Source organism: Coregonus clupeaformis, unplaced genomic scaffold (assembly GCF_020615455.1).
Source record: "Coregonus clupeaformis isolate EN_2021a unplaced genomic scaffold, ASM2061545v1 scaf0034, whole genome shotgun sequence".
NCBI lineage: Eukaryota > Metazoa > Chordata > Actinopteri > Salmoniformes > Salmonidae > Coregonus > Coregonus clupeaformis.
The window spans coordinates 339492-365769 of record NW_025533489.1 but is presented as its reverse complement, the minus strand read 5'-3'; the positions used below and the strand labels follow the sequence as shown (position 1 = coordinate 365769).

Genomic DNA, 26278 nt, shown 5'->3' with positions numbered 1-26278 from the left:
CGTCAGTGTGTTTGTCTAACTGCCGCATCGGTACCAGTGGAGGCTGCTGAGGGGAGGACGGCTCATAATAATGACTGGAACGGAGCAAATGGAATGGCGTCAAACACATTCCACTGATTCCGCTCCAGCCATTACCACGTGCCCGTCCTCCCCGATTAAGGTGCCACCAACCTCCTGTGATCGGTACATTAAACCTTCAACTCAACCAATCAATCAATCAATCATGAAGCAATGCATTCTGGGTAGGTATCATATAAATGAGCAGGATGAATTTCACCTGTCACTTTCCGTGACAGCGCATCAAAAACACACCTGGCCACTATCATCTCTTTCCCTTTGCAGCCTTTTTCCAAAGCGTTGCAGAACACTGCAGAATTTAATCTGGGCTGGCGAATTGAACTCGTCCATCATCGTTTGAGCTACGTCCTCTGTAGAGAAGTGTTAGGAAGCGTGGAGATGGTTAGGGTTTGACAAATGTTTCTGTTTACCTGAGTCATCCTTCGCTCGTCAGCCGTGTTGCCCAGCTCAATGTCAAAGTCCACCCCAAGACGGTGGTTGTGACCATTGTTACGTGGAACTAGGGGAGCAAAGAGAAAAAAGAGAAATCAAGAGGTATTAGCCAAATTCATAAAAGTGTGTGTGTGCGTGTGCGTGTGTGTGTGTGTGTGTGTGTGTGTGTGTGTGTGTGTGTGTGTGTGTGTGTGTGTGTGTGTGTGTGTGCGTGCGTGCGTGCGTGCGTGCGTGCGTGTGTATGTGGACGTGTTTAACTATTCTTGTGTGGACCAGAAGTCCCCACAAGAATAGTAAACGAACCAAAATTTGACCAACTGGGGACATTTTGTTAGTACCCACGAGGTTGCTATTTATAGGGGGTTTAGGGTTAAGGTTAGAATTAGTGTTAGAATTATAATAAGGGTTAGGTTTAGGAGCTAGGGTTGGTTTTAGGGTTAGGTGCTAGGGTTAGGTTTAGGGTTAAGATTAGGTTTTTGGGTTAAGGTTAGAGTTAGGGTAAGGGTAAGAGTACGGGTTAGGATTAGGTTTAGGGAAAATAGGATTTTGAATGGGACTGAATTGTGTTTCCCCACAAGGTTAGGCTGTCCAAGACTGTGTGTATGTGTGTGTGTGTGTGTGTGTGTGTGTGTGTGTGTGTGTGTGTGCTACATGGACAGAGAATAAAAAAGAGCTATTTTGTTGATAATGATAGATAGTAGGGGAGAAGAGCAATATCCTCTGGGATATTTGGCTGTTATTCAGCACACCTACCAGGCAGTTGAATACGTTCTCAGACAGGTTTGACCAACTCTTTATAAGAGCATGAAAATCACTATCAAACCTTAAAAAAAATACGATATCATTTGGATAGAGACAAAACACAAATGGACTCTGTGTTTTTGATGAATTAGAACAAAAATACATTCATACACTGCAGTACACTGTACTACAAACGGGTTCATATATTAGGTCCATTCTGTCTACTGTACTCAACTCTGCTAATTCAGACCATTTGATTGGCAGCCACAGAGCGAGGGGTGTGGTGGAGGTGTGTGTGTGTGTGGGCGGGTGGGGGTCAAGAGTGGGGGGTATCTTCAGCTGTTTCTGTCTGATGCAATTGCCGTGTAAATGCTGTGATGCACGCACACACACACGACCCTGGGGCCCCTCTGTCGTGGCACAGTGACACAGCCACTACTGAAATAACCCTCAGTCTCTACTGACATAACTGTGGTCATACTGCCTTAAATACTGAAATGCCAAGCCGCCCCCCTGCTAAAAGGTCACAGGTCAAATGGAAACATGGGGAAACACAGTACTTCCTGTCTAACTCAATGTCGCTCAAAGGTCTATTGACCAGGTTTAACTTGTCAAACATGATTTTTAGATTAAGGAGCCTATGAAAAGTTACATTTTGACAACTACAAAATCTGGTGATAACACGCATGTTATCATCAAAGAAAAATAGGATCGATAAAACGTAATTGCCGACATCTCAATTTGGGTACGATACACTGATACAGTTCCACAAGCGCGACACTCTGACCTCTGAACTCCTAACCCCTGGCTCTCCCACCCCAGCTTGTGTCCTAGCAGTCTACTTAATTTACCCCAGTGTTAGCCGCTGGCTTGGGCCACCTGACCTGACATTGATGTAGCACGTCAGCCTGTCTGTCTGTGGAATCCAGGAAGCAGAGGGCTGTGCACAGATTCCCTGTTAAGACACCAGGCTCTCCAGCAATGCCAGGCATCCAGGCCATAGACGTATCCAGGCCAAGGAGGGGGGAAAGAGGGGGGGAAGGGAAGGACCTCCTGGGAGCTACATTAGTTGAGGTCTGCTACTGTACACTCTTAGAAACATTGAGCTATCTAGAACCAAAAGGGTTATTCTGCTGTCTCCATAGGAGAACCCTTCGAGAACCCCTTTTTGGTTCCAGGTAGAACCCTTTGGATTCCATGCAGAAACCCAGAGGGTTCTACATGGAACAGAAAAAGGGTTCTATCTGGAACCAAAAAGGGTTCTATCTGGAACCAAAAGGGTTATCTTACAGGGACAGCTGCAGAACCCTTGGTTGGAACCATTTTTCTAAGAGTGTAGTGCCCTGTATGTAGGCATCTTCAGCTGGGTCAATGTTGAGAAACAGCCTCAGCACAATGGAACCTCCTTCAGCTGGGTCAATGTTGAGAAACAGCCTAGCACAATGGAACCTCCTTCAGCTGGGTCAATGTTGAGAAACAGCCTAGCACAATGGAACCTCCTTCTAGCTGGGTCAATGTTGAGAAACAGCCTAGCACAATGGAGCCACCTTCAGCTGGGTCAATGTTGAGAAACAGCCTAGCACAATGGAACCACCTTCAGCTGGGTCAATGTTGAGAAACAGCCTAGCACAATGGAACCACCTTCAGCTGGGTCAATGTTGAGAAACAGCCTAGCACAATGGAGCCACCTTCAGCTGGGTCAATGTTGAGAAACAGCCTAGCACAATGGAGCCACCTTCAGCTGGGTCAATGTTGAGAAACAGCCTACCACAATGGAACCACCTGCAGCTGGGACAATGTTAAGAAAGCCTAGCACAATGGAGCCACCTTCAGCTGGGTCAATGTTGAGAAACAGCCTAGCACAATGGAACCACCTGCAGCTGGGTCAATGTTGAGAAACAGCCTAGCACAATGGAACCACCTTCAGCTGGGTCAATGTTGAGAAACAGCCTAGCACAATGGAACCACCTTCAGCTGGGTCAATGTTGAGAAACAGCCTAGCACAATGGAACCACCTTCAGCTGGGTCAATGTTGAGAAACAGCCTAGCACAATGGAACCACCTTCAGCTGGGTCAATGTTGAGAAACAGCCTAGCACAATGCAACCAATGGAATGATCGTTAAAATGTAAACACAGCCCACATGGCACTCCATGCAGGCTCAATCAAAAGAGATTAAATCGTTTTGAAAGAAAGCAAATATACTGAACAAGAATATGAACGCAACATGTAAAGTGTTGGTCCCATGTTTCAGGAGCTGGGAAATAAAAGTTCCCAGAAAATGTTCCATACGCACAAAAAGCTTATTTCTCTCAAATGTTGTGAACAAATGTGTTTATATCCCTGTTAGTGAGCATTTCTCCTTTGACAACATAATCCATCCACCTGACCGGGGTGTGGCATATCAAGAAGCTGATTAAACAGCATGATCATTACAGGTGCACCTTGTGCTGGGGACAATAAAAGGCCACTCTTAAATGTGCAGTTTTGTCACACAACACAATGCCACAGATGTCTTAAGTTTTGAGGAGCATACAATTGGCATGCTGACTACAGGAATGTCCACCAGATCTGTTGCCAGAGAACTGAATGTTCATTTCTCTACCATAAGCCTGTCTCCAATGTTGTTTTAGAGAATTTGGCAGTACATCCAATCGGCCTCACAACACAGACCACATGTAACCGCGCTCAGCCAAGGACCTCCACATCCGGCTTCTTCATCTGGCGGGATCATTTGAGACCAGCCACCGGACAGCTGATGAAACTGAGGAGTATTTCTGTCTGTAATAAAGCCCTTTTGTGGGGAAAAAACTCATTCTGATTGGCTGGGCCTGGCTCCCCACTGGGTGGGCCTATGCCCTCCCAGGCCCACCCATGGCTGTGCCCCTGCCCAGTCATGTGAAATCCATAAAACAGGGCCTAATGAATGTATTTCAATTGACTGATTTCCTTATATGAACTGTAACTCAGTAAAATCGTTGAAATTGTTGCATGTTGCGTTTATATTTTTGTTCAGTATACAATTTCAACCCAGGTCTGCCCTACTGAAGCCTGTCAATGTTATTTTCTCTAAGGCTATGCTACTCCCAGCCAAGTTGGCTGGATGGGTGTCAGGTTAACAATAACCTGCAAGGTGTGAATGTAGCAGCAACAAAATAGCTTTGTTTGTCCAGCTTATCTTTGTTGTGAATTAAAGTCACCTCACAGGATGAATGGCACCTGGTCAATGTTTGTATAAACACATACTGTTCAGATAGCCTGGTTTCAGATCTGTTTGTGCTGACTTTGCCAACTCCTTTCACCATAGGAATTGGCAGAGACAGCATAAGCGGCCTGGGACCAGGCTAGCGTTTCTCTGCCATTAACACGACAATAGCAGAAATGTATTTGACCCTGGCAGTTGGACACTATAGTGTAAAGTGCCACTTTACACTGTGAGAAACAAAGGGCTAAGTATTTCTTCAGGGAATCAATCTCCCTCGGCCAGCAGCTGCACTCCCACGCTTAATAAATCGGTTTACTCCACTGTGTTAGCTGTCCTTGTCACTAGCGCTCCTCTTGACCCTGTCTTGTTTAATTTAGTGGCAAATATTTGGGCAGTCGATAGGGCTAAAAACTCAAGGGGGATTTTCATATACTCTGTCAACCAAGACAAGCACAGGCTTTTTTCAATGTGTCTTAAAGGGATAGTTTTCTGGATTTTTACCCAATTCATAATTGTTTTCTTACCTCAAGAGAAGAAGGGTTTGTATTAGAATTGAAATCAAAGCTTTATGAAAAGCTGTGAAATAAAGAATGCCTGGGATGTGAGAATGAACGTGGGACAAAAAATCATTGGAAAACACTTCTGTTCCAAAAATCATACTTATATTGCAACAATAGCACTCCAGAATATCTGTGTTTACACTCTTGAGGTAATAAAACAATTAAGATTGGGTAAAAAAACCTGGAAAACTATCCCTTTAAAGAGGAATATGATCAGCCGATGGTGACACATTTCTGAAATGTTTGTGTGGGTAAGAAGACAGAGTTTTCCTGGGGTGCTTCTTTGCTGTGATCACTTCAAGGAAGGAATGGAAGGGAGGATGCATCTTCAAAATGATTCGAACAGGGCCAAGAAAGTGGTTAGCGCTCGCAACAAGACAATTACAGGGCAATCTGCAGATTCCCAATTCCGAGCTAAAAGTACTAAAAGTTAACTTTTACTTTACAATTTTTTAAACGTAATTTAATTTATTTTACTAAAAGTAAACAAAATCATACAGTACAAACAAGCTGATGCCTCCGAGTTCTGAACCACTTTAATCAGACAAGTTCCTTATGCTTTGACGATCATTCTTGTCCTCTTGAATCACAATCCAATTAAAATATTCTATTGATATCGCCAGGGCAACATCCTTTCCTCTCCCGCGTCGTCTTATTCAAACAACACATTTCAAAGACATTCTCCGAGGCTATTCTGCTGAATAAATTGATGTCGCCCTCCAAATAATGCAAACTGATGTGAATGCAATCTACCTCCTAGTTTATTAATTTTCTAATTATGTGAGGCCATCTGGCTAGGTCGGTGGGAAACACGATCTCACCTCCCAGCATGCACAATGGCTGCTGCACCACCACCCTTTCATCCTCACAGGCTATTGATGTCAGAGGGCCTTGGCGATTACTTTTAATCAACAGTGTTCAAATGGGCACTGTGATTTTTACATTTTTGTAATCCAGTATTATATTAGCCTGATTGCAGTTCTGTTTATAACGTCACACTGACCATTGGAGTTGACAAGACAGATCTGGTACCAGGCTAGTGTGTTCTAGTGCAGGCTAACTGTGTAAGGTCAAGTCCGGTACAATAACAACTAGGTGAATTATTGTCAATAACTGCATTGCAAACTGTATTATCATATGGTGAGTCCCTTAAAGGGGGAATGGAAACACTAGGATTTAGATTGACTTCCCTAAAAGTGTTTCCATTCCCCCTTTAACTGTGTTAAAATAATGTTTCTCTATCCTCTATTGCCACCCCCTGTACTGGCCTAGATAGATAGTAGACTATACTTTGGCAAAAGACTGACAAACCCCCTCAGTTCAATGGCATTCAGATGTTCTCCAGTTTCTGTTGAAAATGGGTTAAGATAATAATAATACACACTTCATTTTCTCTGGACCGCTTCACAACTGATTTGCTGTGAAGTGTTTTCGTTCTGTCATTGGGGATGGTCGGATGGACATATTTCACAATCATGCCTGATATATTACGAAGCGACTGAAATAAATATGGATATGCAAATGTGGTCACATCCGGTTTGCAGAAACTTGTCAAGCATCTTATCAAGATAACTTGACCACATATTTATATTTTTTATCAAATCTCCCAATCAAATCTGCTGAAAAGTAGCTGAGGTGGAAATTCAGAAGTTTATGGATGCTATACACACACACACGCATAACAGTCAATGTAAATCTCAAGCAAAACAAAAAAGCAGACTTACTGTGGACGTCGCCTCTCTGTTTGGTGACCTCCTTCTCGATGGTGTTGTGTACTGGGGTGACCGGCTCGGGCTGTTTTGGGGGTGGCAGGCGGGTGGGCACCACAGGGGGTGTCCTGCGGGTGGGGCGGTGGAGAGGGATGGGGGGACGCCGTGGGGGCACGTATGGCTTACGGGTGACCACAGGGGGTCTCCTGGTGGGTATGATTGGTCGTCTCGTGGGGACCACTGGCTTCCCGAGGGCGGGGGCATCGTTCTTGGAGGAGGTGGGGGTGGTGGTGGTGGTGTGGCCTTAGTAGGTGCTCTAGTAGTAGTGGTAGTGGTAGTTGTTGGTTTGGGAGTGGTTGTGGGTTCTTTTGGGGGTGGTGGGATGACTCTCTTGGCGGTCATGGGCGGTCGGATCGTGGTGGTGAGTCCTCTGCGGTCCCAGTCAGGGATTCAATGTTGTGGTGGTTCGGGGGAACCTGGGGGAATCGATGACCACCTTGGGAATGGCTGGAAGGAAAAAGAAGACAGGAAATGGATTGACAACTGAAATCTGTGTTGTGTTCATTAGGGAATGCAACATAAAAACATTTGAAAATGTTTTGCAACGAAAAACAAATTCCGGTTCTAATTGGAGGTGTCCATAGATAGTCCCTCCCTGTTTCAGTGCATTTATTTTCTCTGTTTGGTGCTTAATGAACACCATCCTGGATGCTTCGGTGTTAATGAGACATTAAGAGGATGGTGACTGTAGTGACCCAACTGACCCTTTGAAAGAAAAAGGCCAGCTCTTTCATCTGCAATGACTTTACCTGAGTAACCGGGCAACCAGCTTTATCTCTGTATCCATAAAGCATACTTCCCTCATTAAGGGACTTTAAAAGATCTTATCTTTGAAACCAAATCACTCCCATATAATCAAGACGCATTACACTCATCAGTAAAATCACCCGTCTTCATTTGCAACGTTCATTTCCACTTTATCCCCTGATAGAGCAGCTCCCCTCTATTCCAAATTAGACATGAACCCCTTCTCTCTGTTGCTTTTAGTCAGAAGTTCTCAGCCCTGAGCTAAAGCCAGACAGACAGCCAGACAGCCAGACAGACAGCTAGAGAGCCAGACAGCCACCAGCCAGACAGCTAGCTGGTATTCCTGTGTGGAGTGATACCAACCACACCTATAAAATCCCTGCCTTAGGTCTCCCACAAAGCCTCTGGTGTCATAAAGGAGACCAACCCATCCTCTATTTACGTCCTCACTTCCCACGTCGAGCAGAGTAGAAAAAGGCATTTAGGCTTGGGAAAGGCTTCAGATTGAGGACTGAAGGGGGGTGAGGTGGGGTGTATTCTCAAAGAGATCACTCAAAGAGAGTCTCGGCTCACGCTTTCTCGGGTTACAGAGGGGCTTTGATATATGACACACAAATAGGATATCGCAAATCAACCCTCTCCCCCTCGAGGCCACTTCTCCATCCTCACCCACAGGTAAGAGCGGACAGATTGTTTCAAATACCAGTGTCTGTGGGATTCTGCCAGTGCTCTAGGCGGGGGGGAGGTTCTGTGTGCTCTATGCTACACTGCACATCAAACAACACCCTTTTCCCTATAAAGTGCACTACTTTTGACCGGGCATATAAGCGTTATGGTCCAAAGTAGTACCCTTATACGGAATAGGGTGCCATTTGAATCCAACACTGACTAAACGTGCAGCAGTTCAATCAAAAGATTAAACTACTGAGGGATATAATGATAATGAATTACTTTTCTTTTGCCATTGAGCCGCTGTGTGAACAGCGACAAGCAGCGACAAAAGAGACAGGCATCAGAGTGGTCTGTCAGGTTAGTGGAAGGAGACACCAGCCAGACCAAGTAAAAGAATAGATGTTTACTACCCCTTTTTTTTTTTTTTCTTTAAAGATCCCACAATGCCAGGCGTCAAGCAGTCGCGCTCTTTAAACCCCGTACCTGAACTATTATCTCACTCAATGAGTACCATTACAAAAGACAAAAATTTCAGCCCATTGCTCTTAAGTTTGCAGTCTACTTTTCCTACCACGTAATCTCTTCAACCCTCCAGCCTTCAAAAAAACACACCAAATAAAATAAGGGCCCTTCCCTTTAAGGCGATGGGGCCATTCAGTGGCCCAGCTTACGTTTGCATCGTGCCCATCCCCCCTGTAGCCGTCTTTGCACTTGCACTTGTAGATGCGTGTTATAGCAGGTGGCGAAACTGTTGCAGTGGTTTTGGCCTAGACACTCTCATCCACATCTGAAAGACAGGAGAACACACGCTGATTAGGGAGGGGAAGAGGGAAAGAGAGGGGAAAAAAAGAAAGAAAGAAAAAAGAAAAAAAAAAGAAAGAAAGAAAGAAAAAAAAAAAAAGAAAAAAAAAAAAAAAAAAAAAAAAAAAAGAAAGAAAGAAAGAAAGAAAGAAAGAAAGAAAGAAAAAAAAAAAAAAAAACAAAGAAAGTATCTCTTTCTTTCTTTCCCCTCTCTCTCTCTCCCCCCCCCACTCTCTCTTTCTTCTTATCTCTCTCATAAAATAATTAATGTAAAAACAACACCTGCGCTCTACGCGTTAATGACTCAGTGATGGTCCCAACATTTCAACAACCTGTCTGTTGTCACCTTTTACCTTAAACCCCGTAAACGTGTGGAAATTGATTTTTTCATCTGGTACTTCCCTTATTTAATTAACCCTCGTACACTTGCAGATTTAACTCCCGAAGGTTTATCACTTACGGACCCGAGGACACATGGCCATGCCCATTCGCTCACTCGTCCACATCTGAAAGTAAAACATTACAGATTAACTACAGTTCAGATTTTATCATTTATTAAATACTTAGAAGGGGAGGTATTAATACTAAAGAAAGGGAGGAGCTGTACAATATCATGGCTCTGATTCAATCTTAATAATACCACATTTAAATCAACTAGCCTACCTTCTTCAGGTTTTCAATTTCTTTATTAATATACATATAGTTTTACCTATACCAAAGCCATATATATCCATGTAAATCAATGAATATAATTATTAATGTTAAGGTTGGCTAGCAACACATCAACGCATATTGTATGTATTAAATGAATAAATCCCATAAATATACCTACAGTTTAATCTCATCTTTCAAACCTTCCTCTTTTCACGACTTTTCTCTCTTTTTGGGTTTATTCAACACTGCACCCATTATGCATTAAATCCTACGATCAAACAATACACACACGGTTGTGGGGTTTAGCTTATTCTGTCAGGATAACTCAAATCCCTCTGTAGCTACATGGGCAGATACATTAAAGGACTACTGCTTTGGTGAGTCTATTTTATTTATTGTGCTGTAAAATGTTGCATGATTGAAACACTCTGACATTACGCCAACTTAAACATACAGTGTTATGGAGAGTCTAGAAAGATGGATGCATATATAAGTAGCCCTACAATAGGCCAAAATGTGTACAAGGTTTCCAATCAACCATTTGCTTTTCTGTCTGAAAACCTACCCATAAAAAACTGGTCGTCTAGAATAACAGTGCCGTTTCATTCAATCCTTCGTATTTAGTGTTTATCGGCTTGTATTCAGTTCTGGATAGCTGTTTTTTCTGCTACCATTTTTTATGAGAAGAAGAAATGAAATATGAAGCTGTCTAGTTTCTGGAACATCCAAAAATCCCAGGAATTAATCATTAATTAGCACTCATTAATCCCAGGATTACTCATTAATCATACTATTGTCCTCAACATGTTTCTACTCCTCTCCAATCTCCTTCGCTTGTCCAATATAGGCCTATCCACGTCAAATTTTAGCATTTTCTGATTTATTTTGCAATTTCTGAGGGATTTGACATGGGCTTCCATGAGCTTACCATAGGCTTCTTCAGTTGCCAGAGGAACAACCACGACTAGTAGACTGACCAACATTATCATCCAAATCATCCTACTCTATCAACTCTATCTAGTACCCTTGACCTTGAGTGTTGATTTAAAGCAACACCCTCTTCCATAAAAACTCCTCTTTCCAAAAAAGGGTTCAAGGGGTCTCCTCAAATATTTCCAAGTCGTTTAACACTGTTAACACAACGCTCTCTCCTTCTACAACAATGATTGATGTGCCTTTTTTAAGCCCACACCCCCTGCCTCCCCTCAGTCTCAAAGCTGTGACTAGTGTGCATCGCCGGAAGGCTCAGCCAGCCAATCGACAGACTTGTATTTAAGCTAGACCAATCGTCCAGAGCCTGCATTTAGATGTGACACGGATAACTGCTTCAATTTGTCCATTTTTACTCATTTGTGCATTTAAAGGGGGGGGGGGGGATTTTTACTCCCCAGTGAACTTCAGTCAGTCACACCTTCATTAAGAAAGGCCCTTATACAGTCTCCACGTATAAAAAATGTAATTAGTAGCTCAAAAGGGAAGCTAGAGCGTGAGAGAGAGGGGGAATCCCTGGTTTCAGACTATCAAATCCAATGACAAGCAAAAGTGAAGGGGGTGTTTGAGAATATCAGGTAGGTTTTTCTCCCTGCTGCTGTGTCTTCCCCGTTCAGGAGTCCTAATTTGATATTTCTATATCGTGTTTTCATTGCTGCCAAAGGTATTTTATCGAGCTCTGTAGCAACCAAATTTCGGCAAATTCAAAACTACAAACTTTAAAAATTCTATCTGACATTGAATAATTGAACCAGGCTCCCACACCCCTTGTTGTGTGTGTGTGTGCGTGCTCTACGTGCGTGCTGATATATTTAACACTAGAACAGAACATACCCACACAGAGTTCTTCCATCCAGGCGCAGCTGAGGCCCTGGCGGCAGGCACTGGCTGTGTGCCTCTCCCTTCAGCACCTCCCAGCCGTACTGGCAGTTGGCCATGCCACAGGTATGGGTATCTGGAGGGTATACAGCAGCAGGTTATAGATGGCTAACACACACAGTACACACACAAACATTAAGGACACACTGGCAGATTTAGTAAACGCAGGCACAAACACAGCAGATTAATTGCAACATCCCCCTGGATCTACAACCTAGAGTAGGGTTGGAATATTGGCACTTACAAAATACCCACAAACCCAGACACAGAGATCTTACATTGTAAGTCTGTATCTCCCAGGGTCCTAAACAATGAAACCTAGGCCAGCCTGGACTAGAAGTACATCTGTTCTAATATAACCAGGATACGTATTCAGAGAACACACACCAGGCTAACAGGTAACCCCACATTATTATATTCCCCTCTTCGGAGTCCTTTTAGCCGGATCCTAACTCCTTCATCCTCTTCCCTCCCTGCCACCCTCGCAACCTCTCCTCAACCTCTCCCTCTCCCTCACACCTCCCCTCCCACTTATCCATACCCCTGCCTCCTGTCTTCTCCCCTCTCATCTCTCACCCCCTTTCTCACCTCCGTCGGCCTCCCTATCTTCTCCCTCGCTCTCTCCTCATCTTTCGACCCCCATAGCCTGCCTTCACTCTCCTCTCCTCTCCTTCACCCCTCCCTTCCATCTCATCTCTCACCCCTCTCTCCTCTCTTCTCTCGCCCCCTGTTTGTCCCCACCAAACACCCCTCTGCAGTTCCATTCTCATTGGTCTTACAGGAGTTCAACTCTCTCAAAATAACATGAAATCATGTTTCTTTGTGTGACCCCCACCTCCCTCCCTCCCGCCCCACTTCTACTCTACTCCATTTCCATGAAATGAAAGTTGCTATGTTTGTTGCTGCAGCAGGTACTCTGGAATAGATTGTGGGAGAAAGAATGAGTCTGGTAATCACACCCAACTCAGTGTACAAAACATTATGAACACCTACTCTTTCCATGACATGGAGCTGACCAGGTGAATCCAGGTGAAAGCTATATCCCATATTGATGCCACTTGTTAAATCCAGTTCAATCAGTGTAGATGAAGGGGGAGGAGACAGGTTAAAAAGAAGATTTTCACGGCTCCCACAGTTTCCTGTGTGTACTCAGAGCAGTCCACCACCCAAACAGCAGCCAGCCAACTTGAAACACTTCCACTGAGGAAGCATTATAGTCAGCATGGGCCAGCATCCCTGTGGAGATCCTTCCGACACCTTGTAAGAGTCCATAACGGACTCCAATTAGGAGAAGTGTTCTTAATGTTTTGTACACTCAGCGTATTACGGTAGATAGAACACACATGGATATTCTGATGTTATACTTCAACGTATCTTTGGGCTTTTTTTTTTTTATAATGCAAATGAGGCCTTGGGCGAGCTCTGCCAGAATCTAATCAAAAAACAAAACTACTTCCCTCTCAAAGAGAGGGCCTCCAGATTCAAGTGGGGCATATCATTAAATCATCACAACACTCAGTGACCACATTCATACTTTGATAAGGTTCTCGATTAGATTGTGTGGTTGCAAAGGTGCAAAAAATAATAAAAATAATACCCACTGGGGGCAAGTAGAACACACTATTTCCTCCAGAAGATGAATCAGAATACCTTCAGGGCTAAGCAATATAATCCCATTTACATGCAGGTTAAAGTTCCACGTCTCCTATATATTTTTTCATTTTAAGTCATCCCAGTCTCTTTGACTTGAGATCACTTCCCCCATGAATACCCTATTCCTATATAGTGCATTACTTTTGACCAGTGCCTATAGTCATTTAGGAGCGCATACAAGGGTTGGCCACCCAAGCCTGCCTGTAGAGGTAATGGTGAGTGGATAGAATGGGATTTAACTTTTTTTCTTCAAAACATTTTATCTGGCAAGACTGTGGTCAAAGGTCTTCATGTGGATGTGAAAATGGACTTCATACTGGAGAGAGAGCACAGTATTCCTATGGCTTTAAAGAGCAGCCGTTCCTTATGAATACATTTGAGGTGAGGGAGACCGAGGCGTGAGAGAGACGAGCTGAGAAAATATAACAGAGAGAAGAAACGAGAAAAAAGGAAAAAAGAGAGAGAGAGAGAGGAAAAAGAAAGAGAGAGAGAAAGAGAGAGAGAGAGAGAGAGAGAGAGAGAGACAGGGAGACGGAGACGGAGAGAGAGAGAGAGAGAGAGAGAAGAGAGAGAGAGAGGGAGATGAGAGAGAGAGAGAGAGAGAGAGAGAGAGAGAGAGGAGACAGGGACAGAGAGACAGAGAGAGAGAGAGAGAGAGAGAGAGAGAGAGAGACAGGGAGACGGAGATGGAGAGAGAGAGAGCAGAACAGAGAGACACAGACATGATGCAGAGAGAGAGAGAGAGAGAGAGAAAAATGAAAGACAACAGACTGACAGACAGAGAAAATAAGCAAACGAGTCAAAAAGAGAAGAGGGACAGACAGACAGAGACAGTCAACACTGAAATGCTGCCCATATCCTCCCGCCAGTTCACACCCACACAGACCCACGTCTGCTGACATTCCCTCACTTCCCACCCAGGTCCCGTCAAATGGCATAGCTGTGCCATTGAGGCAGTAGCACTTTGTAGCGCTGCCATTCATACCTGTGTTACGGCTGTGGCTTCAGCACTTTCACACTCGTTCAGGTCTGGAGGGAGGGAGAAATGAGGGAACATAAACAGGAGTAGGGTGGGGGACGTGAGAGGGAAGAGGAGAGAGGTATCATGAAGGAGGTGGGTGGGGGACTGAGAGGAAGGGAGAAGGAGATCAGAAGAGGTAGGGTGGAGGGACGGAGAGGAAGGGAGAAGAGAGGGATCGGGAAGGAGGTAGGGTGGGGGACGAGAGAAGGAGAGGGGGAAGGAGAAGAGAGGGATCTGAAGGAGGTAGGGTGGGGGTGATCGGAGAGGAAGAGAGGAAGGAGAAGAGAGGGATCAGAAGGAGTGTAGGGTGGGGACGGAGGAGGAAGGAGAGGAAGGAGAAGGGAGGATCCAGGGCTGAGGTAGGGTGGGGACGGAGAGGAAGAGAGAAGGAGAAGAGAGGTATCAGAAGGAGGTAGGGTAGACGTGAGAGGAAAGAGGAGAATGAGAAGAGAGGGACTGAGGAGGTAGGGTGGGGGACTGGAGAGGAAGGGAGAGGAAGAGAAGAGAGTCACAGAAGGGAGGTAGGGTGGGGGACGGAGAGGAAGGAGAGGAAGGAGAAGAGGTATCAGAAGGAGGTAGGTGCAGGGACGGAGAGTGAATAGAAGAGAAGAAGAGGTATCAGAAGGGAGGTAGGGTGGGGACGGAGGGAAGGATAGGAATCAAAGGGCATATGGGTCAATCTGGGTCAAACCAAGCCTCATCCATTTTGTGTGGTGTGTGTATGGGAGGGGTGGGGTGTGAGAGTAACCTAAAGGAAGTGGAAAAGTAAGCCGTGTTCAGCAAGCCCGGCGCGACCTTCCTCCTCTCCTCCCTCTTTTTCACAGGAAACAGTTAACAGCTGTTACAACCTTAAAGCTAGCTTTAGTACATGCACTGCAAATGGTAAAAACAAATCCCTCCCTAAATCAAGACGCAGCACCAAAACTTCATTCCGATGGTGACATTACTGTTGTGGTATCGCCTTGACAACACCATCTGATTTCAGGGTTTCTTTTGTGACTATAAATGTACTGGATCACACCCTCTACCAGTCTGATATTATTAAAAACTATCCCCTTTGTTAAGGGTTAGACCCAAGGCTCAACACCTGTCAAATACTGCTGAGAAAAAGCTCAAGTCACATTCTCTTTATATTGGTCTGAAACACACAGACACCTAACAGTGAGTAAGGAGGTTGTCTATCTACGAGCACTGATGTCCACGGTTGAAAAATGCTATAATTCAAAGGGGTTACTTTTTTTTTGTTAGCGCACTTCACCTGCCAGAGGACTCCTTTTGAAGTGTGTTAAATAGGGTCCCTTGGGAGAACAGGGACCACCAGGGTAGCTTAAAGAGATACTTTGGGATTTGGGCAATGAGGCCCTTATCTACTTCCCCAGAGTCAGATGAACTACTAGCATGCTTGCAGATACAGAGACTTCCGGTCATTTGCGCTTGACGTTAGTTAGCATGAGCTAGCGTAAACCACCTCTAACTTCCTTCATACTGGCACCAGAGACATAAAAGTTTCCACAAGTTCATCTGACTCTGGGGAAGTAGCTAAAACGCCTCATTGCCAAAACACAGAAGTATCCCCTTTAAGTGTGTGTGGGGGGGTGACACACCCACACCTTCCTGCACGCACACTCACACACGCACCCCCACCTACCCAACAATATAAAATAACATCTACAATTAAGTCGAAATTTATGCATATCGCCTTAGCCAAATACATTTAAACTCAGTTTTTTCACTTCCTGGACATTTAATCCTAGTAAAAATTCCGTCTACCCTAGGTCTTAACATCACCACTTTATTTTAAGAATGTGAAATGTCAGTCATAGTAGAGAGAATTTATTTCAGCTTTTATTTCTTTCATCACATTCTAGTGGGTCAGAAGTTTACATACACTCAATTAGTATTTGCATTGCCTTTAAATTGTCTTTAACTTTCAAACGTTTGGGGTAGCCTTCCACAAGCTTCCCACAATAAGTTGGGTGAATTTTGGCCCATTCCTCACATGAGCTGGGTGTAACTGGAGTCAGATTTATTGGCCTCCTTGCTCGCTTGCTTTTTCAGTTTCTTGCCCACAAAATTTTCTATAGGAATTGGTAGGGCTTTGTGATGGCCACTCCAATACCTTGACTTTGTTGTCCATAAGCCATTTTACCACAACTTTGGAAGTCTTGGGGTCAGTTTTGAAGTCCATTTCCAGAAGACCCATTTGCGAACCCAAGCTTTAACTTCCTGACTGATGTCTTGAATGTTGTTTCAATATATCCACATTTTTCCTTCCTCATGATGCCATCTATTTTGTGAAGTGCACCAGTCCCTCCTGCACAAGGTCACCCCCACAGCATGATGCTCAAGCACCCCCGTGCTTCACCCGGTTGGGATGAGTTCTTCGCTTGCAAGTTACCCCCTTTTTCCTCCAAACATAAGATGGTCATTATGGCCAAACAGTTCCATTTTTGTTTCATCAGACCAGAGGACATTTTTCTTCAACAAGTAAGCAATCTTTTGTCCCAATGTGCAGTTGCAAAACCATAGTCTCACTTTTTATGGCGGTTTTGGAGCAGTGGCTTCTTCCTTACTGATCAGCCTTTCCCAGTTTTGTCGATATAACACCTAGTTTTAATGTGGGATATATACTTTGTATCTGTTTAATGATGGATATGATACTTCAGTATCTATTTCCTCCAGCATCTTCACAAGGTCCTTTGCTGTTGTTCTCGGATTGATTTGCACTTTTCGCACCTGTTAAAGACTCTAGGAGACAGAACGCATCTCCCTTCCTGAGCAGTATGATAGACATGCAAGCATTGCCTGGTGTTTATACTTGCATGCACTATTATTTATACAGATAAACGTAGTACCTTCAGCTGGAAAGTTCTCTCAAGATTAAATCCAGACTTGTGGAGAGGTCTACTATTTTTTTTCTGAGGTCTTGGCTACGATTTCTTTTGATTTTCCCATGATATCAAGCAAAGAGGCACTGAGTTTAAGGTAGACCTTGAAATACATCCGTTACACCTCCAATTGACTCAAATTATTTACATTAGCCTATCAGAAGCTTCGTAAAGCCATACACATCATTTTCTGCAATTTTCCAAGCTATTTAAGGCACACACAGTAATGTAACTGATCCCTGGATTGTGAACAGACATTTACATTACAATGAATTATGGGAGTGGAATAATCAGTCTGTAAAAAAATTGGAAAAAATTACTTGTGTCATCCCCCTTCCATGTCTGAGGCCACACCACGAATAACAGATCTCCATCTCAACTGGGGGCACAGTAGCTAAATGGTTTACGCCTGGCCCTTCAGACTAAAACCACAGGCCCATCTTTATCTCTCTGGGGCAATAAAAGTGCGGAATGGGAATGCATTCTTTAGGCGCTTTGGCCGCTGGCATCCCCGTCTGTATCGGACAGATACAGGATTTGGGGCTGAAGGAATGGGAGGAGCGGATTTGTACCTTGGTCGTATACCACTGTATTAATGTGAACGGTTGGCTCCTCATAAAGGTCGTGTCAACGCCCGATTGGGTGGAGGAGAAACGGTCTGTTTAAATCCTCCGCTGTGCATTGGGCTTAAGTCAATTTCCAATGCAGTAAATGTTAAGTCTGACAGTCTGACAGAACGGGTTGTGGCAGTTAGGAATAGGACACTGTGGCTACTAGAATACAGTAAATGAGATACGCTGATTATCATTTCCTTCCATTGGTCCCAATAGCACTAATTCACATAAAACAACTAAGAGAAGCTTCTCTATTGGGTTTCCTAAGAGAAGCTTCTCCATGCGTTCAGTGGTTTTGTATAAAACCATTAAGATTTTAGTAAATGAACTATCCAGAAGTTGTTTTATTTTTACTAAATTTTGCAATAATTACTTTAACCCACAAGCAAAATTAATCTGATACAGTTTATATCCAACATATCTTTTACACTTCCTGATACCCTTTGAGTTACTGTCGATGAAGAGATGGCGCATTTGGAGCTTTCACACACAAAGTCATCATACATTAAATATCGACTCCACCAAGACATGAACTTGGAAATCCTTGACGAATGAGAAACTGGAGTGCCCATTTCAGCTCTCTGAGATTTCTAATCAAGGCGCAATTACCAAGTAATTTATACACTAGAAAAGAAAAGACATTGTCTCTCTTTTGGAGTATTATCTTTGGAGAGGCAATCATACACCTGTCGGGTGTTCTTTGTCAACAAAGTGAATTCATACATGCAGAATGGTGATATACGAAACAAATGTAATTTTGAGGTTTACGATCGAGATAACGACAGATATATTATTGGCTGCCGTTTGTGTAAAAATCCTCATCCTTTCATCGTTAACTTTCCGAACTTAACTCAAACTTGTTTTGCACAAAGAACAATTCCAACACTTCAACTCAATCTTGTTAGCATCGTTAACACTGTCCGACATACAGTGATTGCCGCTAACTATCATTAGCTCAGCAACATGGCCAAACACACAAACGACAAAGTTTCTCGAATAACGCACAACTCCTCCCAGACTTCTGTCTGCTATTTTGGTCACCATCCACTGTTTTCTTTATTATCACCTTTCATTTTACGTACCCTCCCTGACAATTCAATAATCACACACCATGCCACACACACACACGCACACACATTTCAGAACCCTGGAACTGGTATTTCCAGCCATTTCTCCACACTGTCACACCCTGCTTTGACATCTGCCGGAGCTTCTACCTTCATCACTAATAAGAGCTGCTGTGGAGAACACAGGGGTAACAAAAATCAGAGAGAAAGAGAGAGAGAGAGAGAGAGAGAGAGAGAGGCATAAGAGTGGCATGGCGGCGGCGGTATGCTGTATATATAGATGGAATAATGGTGGAGAGGTAAGAGAAAGAGAGAGGATATATAGATTCGAAAGCGAGCGACAATACAATGGTAATATTAGACATATACAGAACAAAAGACAAGACGGTTTTACAGAAGACATTTTTGTAAAAGACAGGATTTGGCTTCCCAGGCAGTGACAACTGGAAAAAAAGCTTTCTGAAAATGTAAATGAAAGAGAATGAGTGGGAGTGGAATGAATGTTCTCAGACCGCTATAAGCTCTGAGCAGCAACTGCGCAGCCAAAATGACATACAACCTAGCTCCGAGTCTGGCTTCCCTGTTGGAAGATCAACAAGATAGAGGGGAGACAGGAGTGGAGATAAGGAACCGGAACAGAGAGCCCGATGAGGGAGGATTACAGATAGGAGAGATAGAACCACCACTTGACAAGGTGTTGGGAGTCTGTTCTGTGTGTCTGTGGAGTAAAACCCTTCTCTGATTGATAAATCCGTAACTGGGCAATGAACTATGTGATGCATTGAGAGAGGAGGAAAAAGAGAGATGAAGAGGGAACTGAGTAGAAATAGAGGATGAGGACAGAAACATGGACGGACAATACAGACGGCAGAGACTGTTAAGTAGACAGAAGCAAAAGAGAGAGAAGGGAGAGAGTAGTCCAAGTATTGGGTGGACTGCTTCGAGGTCTTTGCAAAAGGTGTCACGTTCTGACACGCCACTATCACTTCAACAGATCACCCAGGGCTCTGGTCAAAGAGCATGCAGAGTGGTCCATTGTTCTAAGGTGTCTGAGAAACCAGATGAGAATCCATAAATCGGTGATGGATCCCCCTCCAATGACTTTGGGCTGTCTAGGTTCAGGGGAAATACAGCATGTGTGGGGAACAGGGAAGAAAAACCAACGAGGCAGGTTGACACAAAGAATTAAATTGGGAATAGCAGAGAGAGAGACAGAGACAGAGAGAGAGAGAGAGACAGAGACTACAGAGAGACAGAGACAGGAGACAGACAGAGACAAGAGAATAGAGACATAGAAGACAGACAGAGACAGAGAGACAGAGACAGAACAGAGACAGAGACAGAGACAGAGACAGAGAGAGACAGAGACAGAGACAGAGAGACAGAGACAGAGACAGGGACTATAGAGACAGAGACAGACAGAGAGAGAGACAGAGACAGAGACAGAGGAGGAGAGAGGCATGACAGGGACACATACAGATACAATGAGACAGAAGACAGAGAGGGACAGAGACAGAGAGAGAGAGAGAGAGAGAGACAGAGACAGAGACAGAGACAGGGGAGAGACGTAGAGAAGGGAGAGAGAGACAGAAACAGAGACAGAGACAGATGGACAGAGACAGTATAACAGAGACAGAGAGAGAGACAGAGACAGAGACAGAGACACGAGAGAGAGAGAGACAAAGACAGACACAGAGACAGAGAGGAGAACAGAGACAGAGACACAGAGAGAGAGAGACATAGACGAGACAGAGCCAGGACAGAGACAGAGACAGAGACAGAGAGAGAGAGACATAGACAGAGACACAGACAGACAGACAGAGACAGAGACAGAGAGAGAGACATAGACAGAGACAGAGAGGGAGCAGAGACAGAGACAGAGAGAGAGAGAGAGAGAGAGACATTAGACAGAGACAGAGAGAGAGCAGACACAGGCAGAGACAGAGACATAGACAGAGACAGAGAGATAGAGACAGAGACAGAGAGATAGATAGAGACATAGACAGAGAGACATAGACAGAGAGAGAGAGACATAGACAGAGACAGAGAGACAGAGACAGAGACGAGACAGAGACAGAGACAGAGACAGAGTACAGAGACCAAGAGACAGAGACAGAGACAGAGACAGAGACAGAGAGACAGAGACAGAGACAGAGAGAGAGATATAGGGATAAAAATAAAGATAGGAAACCGAGGGTGCTGCAAAAAGAGTCCAGAACAGAAAGGGTTCAGGTGCCAAGAGGCAGAGTCGGCAGAGGCATATTGGCATCATGGCATGCTTAGCGTTCGCTCTGTCATTCCCTGCTGCCAGGGCCAGGCTTTGGCATCGGCTCTCCTAGAAGAAGTAGGGAAGGAGAGGAGGAAAAGAGAGGGGAGAGGGGACTTCATTCTCCTCGGCCCACCATGAGGACTCCATGCATGTGGGCATGGAGGCACAAAGTGGTTGGTGTGACGGGAGCGGAGGGCACCCTTCACCACCTCCACGTTCCACAGTTTATCTCACCCTCCATCAACTTGGAGCCGCTGAGGCGGTGGTCTACAGAACAGATAGGGGGTGACTGTCCCATGTTAGGGTTACATGAGTCCGTTCCTCTTCTTAAATAGGGAGGGGGAGACAAAACAACACACAAAGAGAGAGAGTAGGAGATCTCGCCAGCCAGGTGGGAAACACCCACCCCCATTCTGGGATTAGTGCCTCTGACCACGACTGCATTCCTGGAGGCAAGAATGACATTATGCAGCAAAGAGATTACCTTGTGGGAATTGGACATGGCGACTAGAATCCTGCAAAAAGAGAAAAGAGAGAGATTGGAGCCAGTTTCTCCTTCTTCTCCTTCTTCTCCCTTCTTTTTCGACTTCTCCTCCCTTCAGCATTCCTTTGTGTCGCGATGACAATATGAAATAAGCGTCTCGGACAGAGAGTAATCAGGTCTGGATTCTGATACCTCTGCCTGTATATCAAATCCAAATCAAATCAAATTTTATTGGTCACATGCGCCGAATACAACAGGTGCGACATTACAGTGAAATGCTTACCTGCCCTTAACCAACAGTGCATTTATTTAAAACAAAAAAGTAAGAATAAAACAACAGCAAAATGAGAAAAAAAAAGAGCAAAGTAAAATAAAGTGACAGTAGGGAGGCTATATACAGTAAAAATAAATACACATAGAGGCTATATATGCCCATAGTCATTCGCGGGGCACCGCTAGTGAGTGAGTTGATATGTACGTGGGTAGAGTTAGTGACTATGCATAAATACTTTGCCGAGTAGCAGCAGCGTAAAAGGGTGGGGTGGGGCAGTGCAAATAGTCCGAGTAAGATTCTGTTCAGTCTTATGGCTTGGGGGTAGAAGCTGTTGGAGAAGTCTTTTGGACCTAGACTTGGCACTCGGTACCGCTTGCGTCACAGGTAGCAGGAGAACAGTCTATGACTAGGGTGACTGGAGTCTTTGACAATTTTGCGGGCCTTCCTCTGACAATTCCGCCTGGTTATAGAGGTCCTGGGATGGCAGGGGCTTTGCCCCAGTGATGGTACTGGGCCGTACCCACTACCCTCTGTATGTGCCTTGCGGTCAGAGGCCAAGCCAGTTGCCATACCAGGCGGTGATGCAACAGTCAGGATGCTCTTTGATGGTGCAGCTGTAGAATTTTGAGGATCTGAGGACCCATGCCAAATCTTTTAGTCTCTGAGGGAATAGGCTTTGTGTGCCCTCTTCACGACTGTCTTGGTGTGTTTGGACCATGATAGTTCGTTGGTGATGTGGACACTCAAGGAACTTGAAGCTCTCCAACCTGTTCCACTACAGCCCCGTCGATGAGTATGGGGGCGTGCTCAGTCCTCTTTTTTTTTCCTGTAGTCACAATCATCTCCTTTGTCTTGGTCACGTTGAGGGAGAGGATTGTTGTCCTGGCACCACACGGCCAGATCTCTGACCACTCCTCCCTATGGCTCCCGTCTCATCCTGACAGTGATCAGGCCTACCACTGTTGTGTCGTCGGCAAACTTAATGATGGTGTTGGAGTCGTGCCTGGCCATGCAGTCATGGGTGAAAACAGGAGAGTACAGGAGGGGACTGAGCACACGCACCCCCACCCCCTGAGGGGCCCCCGTGTTGAGGATCAGTGTGGCAGATATGTTGTAACCATACCCTTACCACCCTGGCAGCGGCCCGCAGGAGTCCAGGATCAGTTGCAGAGGGAGTGTTCGTCCGACAAGGATCCTTAGCTTAGTGGGATGAGCCGAGAGGGCACTATAGGTGTTGGAATGCTGAGCTGATCAATGAGTAGCATTCTCACTGTAGGTGTTCCTCTCTGTCCAGGTAAAGGGCACTGTGGAGTGCGATAGAGATTGCATCATCTGTGGATCTGTCAAAAGGGCGGTCAAATTGGAGTGGGTCTAGGGTTTCTGGGATTATGCTGTTGATGTGAGCCATGACCAGTCTTTCAAAGCACTTCATGGCTACAGACGGTCAGTGCTCGGGTCGGTAGTCATTTAGGCAAGGTTTCTTAGAGTTCTTGGAGTACGGGACTATGGTGGTCTGCTTGAAACATGTTGGTATTACAGCTCAGTCAGGGACATGTTGAAAATGTCAGTGAAGACACTTCCCAGTTGGTCAGCACATGCTCGGAGTACACTCCTGGTAATCCGTCTCCCTACTGCGGCCTTGTGAATGTTGACCTTAAAAGTCTTACTCACATCAAGCTACGGAGACTGATCCATAGTCGACCGGAACAGCTGGTGCTCACATGCATGCCTACAGTTTTTCCCAGCTCGCCTCGGCGAACATAGAAGTGGTTTAGCTCGTCTGGTAGCTTGTGTCACTGGGCAGCTCGCGGCTGTGCTTCCCTTTGTAGTCTGTAATAGTTTTCAAGCCCTGCCACATCCGACGAGCGTCAGAGCCAGTGTAGTATGATTCAATCTTAGACCTGTATTGACTCTTTGCCTGTTTGATGGTTCGTCGGAGGTCATAGCGGGGATTTCTTATAAGCGTCCGGGTTAGAGTCCCGTTCCTTGAAGCGGCAGCTCTACTCCTTTCAGCTCAGTGCGAGATGTTTCCTGTAATCCATGGCTTCTGGTTGGGGTATGTCGTACGGTCACTATGGGGACAACATCCTCGATGCACTTCTATTGATGAAGCCAGTGACTGATGTGGTGTACTCCTCAATGCTGTCTGAAGAATCCCGGAACATGTTCCAGTCTGTACTAGCAAAAACAGTCCTGTAGCTTAGCATCTGCGTCATCTGACCACTTTTTTATTAGCCAAATCACTGGTGCTTCCTGCTTCAGTTTTTGCTTATAAGCAGGAATCAGGAGGATAGAGTTATGGTCAGATTTGCCAAATGGAGCGAGGGAGAGCTTTGTTATGCGTCTCTGTGTGTGGAGTAAAGGTGGTCCTGTTTTTTCCCCTCTGGTTGCACATTTAACATGCTGGTAGAAATGAGGTAGAACGGATTTAAGTTTCCCTGCATTAAAATCCCCGGCTACTAGGAGCGCTGCATCTGGATGAGCATTTTCCTGTTGATTAATGGCCTTGTACAACTCATTCAGTGCAATCTTAATGCCAGCATTAGTTTGTGGTGGTAAATAGACAGCTATGGAAAAAATATAGATGAAAACTCTCTTGGTAAATAGTGTGGTCTACAGCTTATCATGAGATACTCTACACTCAGACGAGCAAAACCCTGAGACTTCCTTAGTATTTGATTTTGTGCACCAGGCTGTTGTTTACAAATATACAGAGACCCACCCCTCGTCTTACCCAGTCTGCCGTTCTGTCCTGCCGATTTAGCGTTTATAGCCTGCTAGCTGAATGTTGTCATTGTTGTCGTTCAGCCCACGACTCCAGTGAAACATAAGATATTACAGTCTTTAATGTCCGTTGGTAGGATAACCGTAATCTTAAATCGTCCATTTTATTCTCAAAGCTTGAACGTTGGCTAATAGGATTGATGGGAGGAAGCAGTTTACTCGTTCGCCGTCGGATCCTTACAAGGCACCCGGATCTGCGTCCCACGATATCTCCGTCTCTTCCTCCGCCGAATGACGGGGATCTGGGCCTTGTCGGAGTCTGTAGAATCAATCCTTCGCGACGCCTCGTTGAAGAAAAGTCATCGTCCCAACGCGAGGTGAGTATCGCTGTCCTGATATCCAGAAGCTCTCTTTGGTTATAAGAGACGATGGCAGAAACATTATGTACAAAATAAATTACAAATACGCGGAAAAACACACATAATAGTACAATTGGTTCAGAGGGCTGTAAAACGGCAGCCATCTTCTTCGGCTGCTGTATCTGGGGTTCAAAGTGTGTGTGTGTGTGCGTGTGTGCGTGTACATTTGAGTGTGTGTGTGTGTGCGTGTGTGTGCTATTGAGAGTGTAGTGACTGGCTTGATTAACTCAACCAGTCAGTAATACCTGGTCCTAACTACTTCCTTGCCAACTTGGTCCAGTCTAGGGCCTCTTGTCTGTCTGTCTGCCTTCCTTCCTTCCTTCCTTCCTTCCTTCCTTCCTTCCTTCCTTCCTTCCTTCCTTCCTTCCTTCCTCCCCTTCCTTCCTTCCTTCCTTCCTTCCTTCCTTCCTTCCTTCCTTCCTTCCTGTCTGACTTTGTCTGTCTGTCTGCCTGCCTGTCTCTCTGCCTACCTGGTTACTTGCCTGTCTTTCTGCTTCCCTGCCTGCCTGTCTGCCTGTCTCTCTGTATACTGACCATTAGGTGACCTTGGGTGGAGGAGAAATGGGACAGACTACATGCTACATGGTAATTGAGCAATGCAAAGGCCTGGGTGACACAAGGCTAATTATATGATGACATGTAAAGTATCCTTTGTAATCCTGTGGCAGCTGAAGTGTTTGACTTTCAACTTTAAAAATATCTCCCCAACTAAACAGACAGCCAGAGAGAGAAACAGACAGACAGACAGACACAGAGAGATAGATAGACAGACAGACAGACAGACAGCTAGCTGTTGATTTTAAACAGGAGTGTTTAACGTCATCTAACTACAGATGTTTGTGCCGGAGGTACAAGGCTGCTTCCAAATCTTATATTAGCTAATGCTCTCAGAATAGAAAGCGCTTATGATGACATAAGCCAAGCGGTACTCGACTTGAGGTACGTGAAGCATAATATTTGGAGAGATGCCACCGCTGCTGGCTCGCTGACACGTATAGGAGAGAGCGATAGAGAGAGAGAGCGATAGAGAGAGAGAGAGAGAGAGAGAGAGAGAGAGAGAGAGAGAGAGAGAGAGAGAGAGAGAGATGTAGTGAGAGGGGGAGGGAGGGGAGAAAATAAAGGGAAAGAGAGAAATAAATAAAGAGAGAAATGTAGAGAGAAAGAGAGAGACAGAGAGCGAAATAAATGGAGAGAGGAGGTCTATAATTGTATAAAGAGGCTTGTCAACTCGATTACAGATATATTTCTTTTGATGTTTGAAACTGTTACATGGCGCTGCTCCCCTCACAGGACCTTTTAATAGCATCTAAACAGCAAGAGACAAGGGGTTAATTGAAA

General features: G+C 44.9%; 1 pseudogene; it reads right to left on the bottom strand.

Moving 5' to 3' along the window:
* LOC121556734 overlaps window positions 1-26278 on the bottom strand; it is a 55333-nt pseudogene that overhangs the window by 5797 nt on the left and 23258 nt on the right.